The sequence below is a fragment of the Sinocyclocheilus anshuiensis genome, unplaced genomic scaffold (assembly GCF_001515605.1).
Source record: "Sinocyclocheilus anshuiensis isolate Anshui unplaced genomic scaffold, SAMN03320099.WGS_v1.1 scaffold1089, whole genome shotgun sequence".
Classification (NCBI taxonomy): Eukaryota; Metazoa; Chordata; class Actinopteri; order Cypriniformes; family Cyprinidae; genus Sinocyclocheilus; species Sinocyclocheilus anshuiensis.
The window spans coordinates 1,645,854-1,654,331 of record NW_015555709.1 but is presented as its reverse complement, the minus strand read 5'-3'; positions in this window follow the sequence as shown (position 1 = coordinate 1,654,331).

Below are 8,478 nucleotides of genomic sequence, written 5' to 3'. Positions count from 1 at the left end.
TATTAGATCAAAAGGGTGCTTCTACTAAATACTGAGCAAAGGGTCTGAATACTTAGGACCATGTGATATTTCAGTTTTTCTTTTTTAATAAATCTGCAAAAATGTCAACGATTCTGTGTTTTTCTGTCAATATGGGGTGCTGTGTGTACATTAATGAGGAAAAAAAAATTCACTTAAATGATTTTAGCAAATGGCTGCAATATAACAAAGAGTGAAAAATTGAAGGGGATCTGAATACTTTCCGTACCCACTGTATATATATATTACAAGTGCACGTTTTTCACCTGCCACCAAATAGACCTTGATGAACAGTAGTCACGTTGGCAAGATGAAGTAACCGTAGCAACCGTACACTGTCGAAATGCTCTCCATTGTGATCAGTTTCTGTCTGTATGTCAATATATATAGTAAGGGGGACAATAAGGGAACCTTGACATATTGTGCCCCAAAAATTACTTTAGGCTACATTTACATTTAATCATTATGTAGATGTATGAAATAGATTTAAAAGCTTTAACTCCTTTTAAAATAGTAGGCATTTGTTATAGGGTTGTAGTTTGTAATTTGTTGCAGACAAATATGTGAATAGCCTATTATATACTGTACATTTTATTATAATAAGAGTTACATACTGTTTCTTGAAATAATTTTTTACAAAACTCCCAGTCTCCTCAATACTGTGTTTTTAGGAGATTTCTAGGCATGCATTTTCACAGAGACATCAGAAATGTGCATACAATAGAGTTGAACATTTTACACTGGAGACTAACATAAAATGCAGACTATAGAAGAATAAATGTGGGGAATATGCAGTATATTGAAACACTGAATTTGAAAATACTCAAACTATGTTGCTTTAACCTTACTTACTAATAAAAAAAAAATTAAATAAAAAGTAAATAAAATGTGTGACCAGACCAGAACACAAACATATAAAACATAATAAACAATTATTTACAAACAATGCTTTGCCAAAAAAAAGATGGTATACATCCAATATTTACTTTATATGGTATTATAAGTCCTTAGATTACAGTGAGGTTAGGTTCTTGTTTGACCAGTGATAGACAAAGACCATGTTATGTTAGGTTGTATTTGACCACCCGCTGAGCTTTACAATCCCATCATCCTACTGCACACATAACCTTCCTCAGAAAGAAACCAAAGCTTCTCTGATAAACACTGTGGATTCAGGATCAAACTTGCACACCCACTGGCAAATCCACTGCTAGACTGAAGATGAAGTCTGAATGCACAAACAAGGCTGTCAGAACAGGCAAAACTTAGACTAAAATAAACTTCAGCTGAAATTCTATAACCTTTATAACACTGGTTTGCATTGTTGTATTTCTGTAGACAATTTTGCAGTGATGTGAGTCTTTTCTGGTACATCATCACTGATTGCTTCACTGGACATATGCTTCAAGCTGTTTACAACAAATAACAGTGTCTGCCCTTGTTTTGTCCTTCTAAGATGCTGTCTGACCAAAAAAAGTGACAAGTTTACAAAAATACATATAGTATAGTGTGTTGGTGACAATATAATAGGCCAGTGACCATTTCACAAATGAGGAGATTTATAAATGTTTTAGGCAAACACATTTTTCATGTCAGCAAAACAAAGCACAGCAGAATCTGGCAGGGTGAGAAAAATGACAAAATCTGTGAGCATCAGGCTGAAGTGCTCCGAGTCTCAATTGTTCACTGATTTCCAAAAGGTAAAGGAACTTTGAGGACTAAATGTGAACAAGTTTGTTGCTGTTGAATGGTGGAAAACAAATAGACTGGTGGTCTTCCATTTGCTTAGTAAAGTGTAAGAAGAGAAGGTTTGTGTTGAGCTGGAATTCAAAGTTTGTTTCTGTCAATTGAATTTAACAAAATTCATATACTATAACATGGCCTTTTTTAACTATAGAAAACTTTAAATGTTGGCTTGACGAAGTCAAAAGTTTTGAGTTTAAAATCCTTTAACGTTTTAGGGTTTATAGGCCACAAATATAGATAGATTACTACAAAGTAATATTGACTACAAAGTCTATACACATTTCCTGCTCATTTCTTTGGGATTATCTGTACACCCTTTTATAGATCCAATTTGTTGCATGCTAGTTTATTTGTGAAATAGCATTGATTTTAGTTGTGTCTGCCCCTATACATCACAAAAAGAACAACTGTTATTGTCAATTTTTAAACTGCTAAGTTGACGTTCTTGGCCAGAATAAACTACAGCGAGCATCAGACTTTAAACCAAGAGTCAAACGTTTCACTTGTAAGACTAATACCACCACACAAAATGTAAATCATCAAGTCGTGCCAGTCAAAACTGCCTAGAGCACACTGAGAAAATGGAATGAAATTGAAGGGCTCCTACAGACCGACTCTTTCAGAGTCACCGAGTTCAACAGGCAGTATTAATCTGTACATGAGATAGGAGACCGGAGAGCTTCTACAGGTGTTGATCAGGTGCTTTTAAAGGCAGATGCGGGATGACTCAGGTCATTCAGTTGTTGGCCTTGCATCTTAAAAACAAAGTGCTCTGAATGTAAGTGTGCCGCTCCTCCCTGGGGATGTTTGCAAGGTCACTGGCATTAAGAAAGTCTGACTCAGATTGATTAGGTCTAAAACTTTTCTCTCTAACTCCTGGAGTTTTGGTGAAGCAGGTGGTGATCACAGGGATATTAGTCATTTTCTCTTTTATCCCTAACATACATCCTCCTGCAAATGAAGACAAGAATGTTCCCACTTCCCAGTGTATATTTGTCGCCGTATCCATACAGGTCCAGTATGTGGGCTGTAACAGAGCCTCCCCAGTCACCTTTTCAAAACCTTTTAGAGAAACATGGATTCGGAGGCCTGCTGTGATGGCTGTTGCTTTTGCAAACACGCAGCTGTAAGTTGCTCCCTGCTCTCTGCCTCCAGTTTCATGTCCCGTGGTTCACAGCCACACATTTCCTTGCAGGACATTGTTCCACCAAGCAAAGTCTTCCATACAATGCTAGACTGCTTGTGGGGCTCATGGCATATCTCTCCTGGCCAGCCCCGCCTTGATGTCAGCCATGCATCTCTTTCACATCCACCGCAACACCCAATCATAATTAAAATCTTGTGTGGAAGCGGGAGCAGGGGAAGCTAATTAGGGACAAACACTTTCTTTTTCTCCAGCACAAATCAAAAAGAAGAGAAAGGACTGGCTGCTTCTGTACCCCTGTGATGTGCAGCTGGGGCAAGTAGGAGGAACCGGCGGAAACAGAGTGTGTTTTTTCCCCTCTATTCTTCAACGTTTTTTTTTTTTTTGATCATGTGGAGCATCACAGACACACTTTTACTTCTTTGCTCACGCTGCAGTTCTGTGTGAATTAGGTCTGTCTAACTCACTAAATGATCGGAGCGAGGACAGTAAGGAGCAGAGAGCAAAGGAGCGTGGGCGTGGGGACACTGTCTGGTGTCTGCATCCAGAAATAAGCTTCGTTTTGTTCCTCCCTGGCTGGGTAATTAGACGTTAGACTAAGTGTGTTTTTGTCTAATGGATGTATGTTACATTTGTGATGTACAGAGCCTTGTTGTCCTTCTTTACACTGAGCATTAAGTCATTATGTAAAAACCAAAATATCAAACTTCATTTATAAATAGCTAATTTTATATATCTGATTTTTTTTTTTTTTTTACATTTCCTGCTCTTCACACGAAAGTCAATATTATTGATACGGAAGCTAGGAATAAAGCATGTAATGCAACTCGAAGACATACTGATTATGTTACAATAATATTTGACGAAAAGTCTAAAATTTAGATGGTCAGCAAATACAACAAATGACCTCGCTTTGCAATATGATCTCACAGAGATTGCACACATAAAGTGGCTGCATTCATACACTCAAGAGTTTGGGTTTCACAACTGTAGGTGTAACTCTTGAACTGTCCCGTTCATGCAGATTACAGAAGGGGTTCCAATGCAATTTTGTGTGAATAACTAAATAAAAAATGCAGTTATGAGAGATAGTTCACCAAAAGATTTTAATTCTGTCATAATTTATTCAACATCATGTTATTCCAAATCTGTTTGGCTTTCTTTATCTGTGCAACACAAAAGATATTTTGTCTCAGTGTTGTTGTTGTTGTTATTGTTGTTTACAATGAAAGTCAATAGGGTCCAACTTTTTCAAAATATCTTGTAAATAATGCAAAATTTTGAACTACAGGTTTAAATGGTAAGTAAATGACAAAAGAATATTTATGCGGGGAGTTTTGGGAGAATTTTTAACTTTAAAGCAATAGTTCACCCAAAAATGAAAATTCTGTTATTAATTTCTCACCTTAATGACATTCCATAGCCGTAAGACAATAGCAATAGCAATAGATAAGCAATAGCTTAATAAATTCATTCATCTTCAGAACACTAATGAAGATGTTTTTGATGAAATCCGAGAGCTTTCTAACCCTCCAAAAACAGCAATATAGAATGTTCATCTCCAGCTCCTGTGTCAGCAGCACCACACGCATGCGTCGTGGTATTCTCATGAACGCGTGACGAAGACTGAGAAGAAATTGTTGAATAAAGTCATTATTTTTGTTTTCTTTGTGCACAAAAAGTATTTTCGTAGCTTCATAAAGTTAGGGTTGAACCACTGATGTCATATGGACTATTTTAACGATGTCCTTACTACCTTTCGGGGCCTTGAACATGTCAGTTGCATTGCTGTCTATGCAGGGTCAGAAACCTCTCTTCTGAAGGAAGGTCTTACAGGTTTGGAACGACATGAGGGTGAGTAATTATTAATAACATAATTTTCATTTTTTGGGTGAACTAACCGTTTAAGGGAGTCTGAACCAAAATTTGTGTGAACATACCCATCAATTGACCCTTCTCTAAGCTTCACCCCTTGGTTGCATCAAACACACAGATGGAGGACCTAACATTTGAAATTAGCAAAAGTTTGACTGCGAATTGGTGGGTAGCAACAGTTAGAACAGGTCAGTAATGTTTTAATGGCAGGGCTTAGTGAAGGGTCGTAGACTGCAACCATTTTAACCCCTACACTAAGATATGATAACCAAGTCAACAACTTCAGATATTAGTTCATGGCTTTTCACATTTGTACAAAACACCAGCGATTTCATCATCAAACTTAAGCAGAGAAAAAGACTACATATGCTTCTGCCAAAACGGTTGTAATTGCTTGCCTAGTCCTGCCCTCGTAATTGGGCAGTGCATCACCTGAATGTCACTTTCTTAGTTTTAATTGCCTTTCACGGTATGCGTGCATCGCCTTCCTGAGTAAATATTGCACCCTATACTGGACTGCCTATTACGTTATGTACAAGACATTGTAGTCTAACATCCCTAGACACCAATTACTTCCCCATATCAGACCGATCATTAGTCCCGACCAAAGTCAAAGACTGAGGCCTGACACAGTGAACGTAAAGGGAATCTCTCTCGCTCTCTTTGTGTCTCTTTCCCCCTCCTTCCCTCCTCCCAATCACTTTCATGTGCCAGACTCTGATCCTCTATTTGGAATTCATCACCGGACCATGAAGCGTTCCTAGTGTCTGCAGGAGCTGGACATCGCTTCCCGTTTCTCTCGGCCATCTATCGGCGTAATGCATTGTTTCTTACTGTCACCAAGGCAGCACTTACCAACACCCGTCCCCTCGGCAACAACCTTGTACTGGTTTCTGACGAACAGAAATGAATTATTGAGTTGTGACAGAGACATTGTTATGCTATAAATAAAGAGAGAAAGAGGGCTGGATGCATGAGGAATAATAACGGTTTAAGATGCACATACTCACCAACACATCATCGATCAAATTCATCACGCCAGCGGCTGTCAAAATTTGGTGAAAGCATCTTAAAAATGCATTCGGGTCTATTAAATGATAGAACGAACTGTTTTCATATTTTAGGTTAGATCAACTGAGAACAACTGAATCTTCTTTATTGTACTAAATCATTTTCCTAGCGAGCTGCCAAAACTTTCAACTTTCTGGCAGCGCGTTCAGACCTGTGGCATCCCTTTGCTCCTCACCAGTTCGGTAACAAAGGACTCCTACTCAAAAGACTACTGTAAGACAAGTTAAGAGAAGGTGTCCATGTTATGAATTCCAGCATGCATCAGAGCAGTGGTGTAAACGAGTGAGGAGAAAGGAGGGCTGGCGAAGCCCTCGGGGAGCACCCATCCCTGAAAGCAAGAGCGAGAGGAAGAGATAGGAACAGAAAGAAAGGGTAAGAGGAAGAGAGAGTCCCATTGCCTGTCAGATCTCATGACTTTCTTTGTCCTTGCAGTAGTAAGTTGTTATTTCTGGAACCTTATCTAACGAGAATTTTTGCCATGTGTTTGGAGAACCGAAAGAGGAGCGTTCGAACCAGCCACAGCCCTGCTCTACCCTCCAGCTGTTGCACTTTAGCCACAGAAATAGAGTGACGGGGAGTGATCATAAAATGACATGTTTAATGTTGGAGAGATGCTTACTTCGTCTTTGGCTGTTATGAGTGTAAGTGTGAGATGATTTTACCAGATAGACTGGCCATTCATGAGTAAACCTCAAATGGTTCACCTCATTCTTTAGCTGTGTTGAGGGCCCATGTCTTGTAGACTGGTTATAGAAAAAACACGAATGAGATCTTTTTTCTCAGATAGAAATGTGAATAAATGGAAGGGAAATTGGAAGAAGACTGGTCTACTGAGACAGAAGACCTCAGTCAACTCCGATTCAGAAATCTCAAAGATATCACAAACTCTGATTTGTAAAGACAGATCACAGAATCCATGTTTCTCATCACTGCTTCTCAGATATTTCTCCTGAAAAAAAAAACAGTAATCAATCACGCGTACAGAGTATCAGAAAAAAATCTCAACAATGCTTCAAACTTGGCAAAACAGATTTCAATATGAAATCAAAGCTTTCTCATCATTGCGCTACAGATGTTTCTCCTGAGAGCAAAGGCCTCAAGTAATCGTAGGTTTCATGTGAGCTTCTGAATAAATCTCAATTATTACTTAAACACTGCTCAGATTTACCAAGAAAGATTTCAGTATGAACTCAAACATTTCTGATCACTGCTCCTGAGATGTTCCTCCTGAAGAAAAAAGACCCCAGCAATCTCACCAGTGCCTCCTCTAGAGTTTTGGATGAGATCTCATAAATGTCTCAAACTATATGCTCAGATTTGCCAAAATGGATTTCAATATAAACTTTTCTCATCTTCCAAGTCTAAATGATCTGTCCTATGCGTTCACTTTATTTCTCTACACTTCTACTATCTCAACATTTATTCAAGAATTAGGAGCAACATCTCACACAATGTTGAAACTTAACTAACAACTGACAAATTGTTAACTAACAACTTAATGAATGAAACATAACTAACAATTCTATTACGATTCCTGAGCTATGAAAGAGCACCTACATTTTTTCCCATACAAATACGCATGACAGCAGATCTCAAGATGTTGTGAATTTCCCGTTTGCACGTGAAGGACTGCATTTTCTGGCTGAACTTACCAACCTATCCATATCTCGGATGTGTGTGTCTAATAGAGAAACTGAAGAGTAGATCTAGATGTTGATTTGATGGAGGGCTTCAGTTAGGTGGAGACAACTCCTCCCTCCTCTCAGCCCCCTACAGCTGGAAAGACATGGATGCGCACGGCCTGATTTACTAGGTGTGCTGGCAGTTATCTAAATGCAAAGTGATGGCGTAATGGCACTCGCAGCTCTATGTAAACGGCCGGAGAGGGCCCAGCTCCACTCTCAGCCCTCACATGAGACCCCGCAGCGGAGCATTAGCCCAGCCAAATGTAGCAGAAGTGATATGCTCAGACAAAATATGGGGATTATAGCCTGTCAAGGTTGAGGGAGGGAGAGAGGAGAGATGACAGACAGAGTGGGATGATGGGAAAAAATGGACGCCTCATCATGTACAGTATCTGCTGATAAGAATAGGACAGTTGGGAAAGAAGCAATTGAGGTGTTAGTCATCGAGTACCACTGAGTGGACAAAAACAAACTCAGATGCACAGTGTGAAATAGAAAGTCTCCAATTTAGAAGATGCTTTTATTCATTATTCACCAATATTGTCCTGTAATGCAGTGTGGGATATCAGATATCTGCAGAACGTTTGGTCTTTTCCGACAGAGACAATTAATTAATTCAGAGCTAGAGCCACACAGCATTGCCAATGTGACAGAGCACAGTGCTCTCCATTCATTGTGTATGAAGTCTGGTATGTTGCCTCGGTTTTTTGAGATTGGTTTTGAGCAATGGAAGATACAACAGCTTGAGACACTAATATCAAATGATCAGTGAGTGTTAGAAGTACTTCAGCCATGAGAGTGCATAGAGGAAAACAAGAAGACTCATGAAGCTTGAACACTGAACTTGAACCCATTTTACTGCTATAATACAGAGTTGCTACATTAGAGTGAATTAGAATATTAAATAAAATAACTTTATCCATCAGGATTTCACTGGAT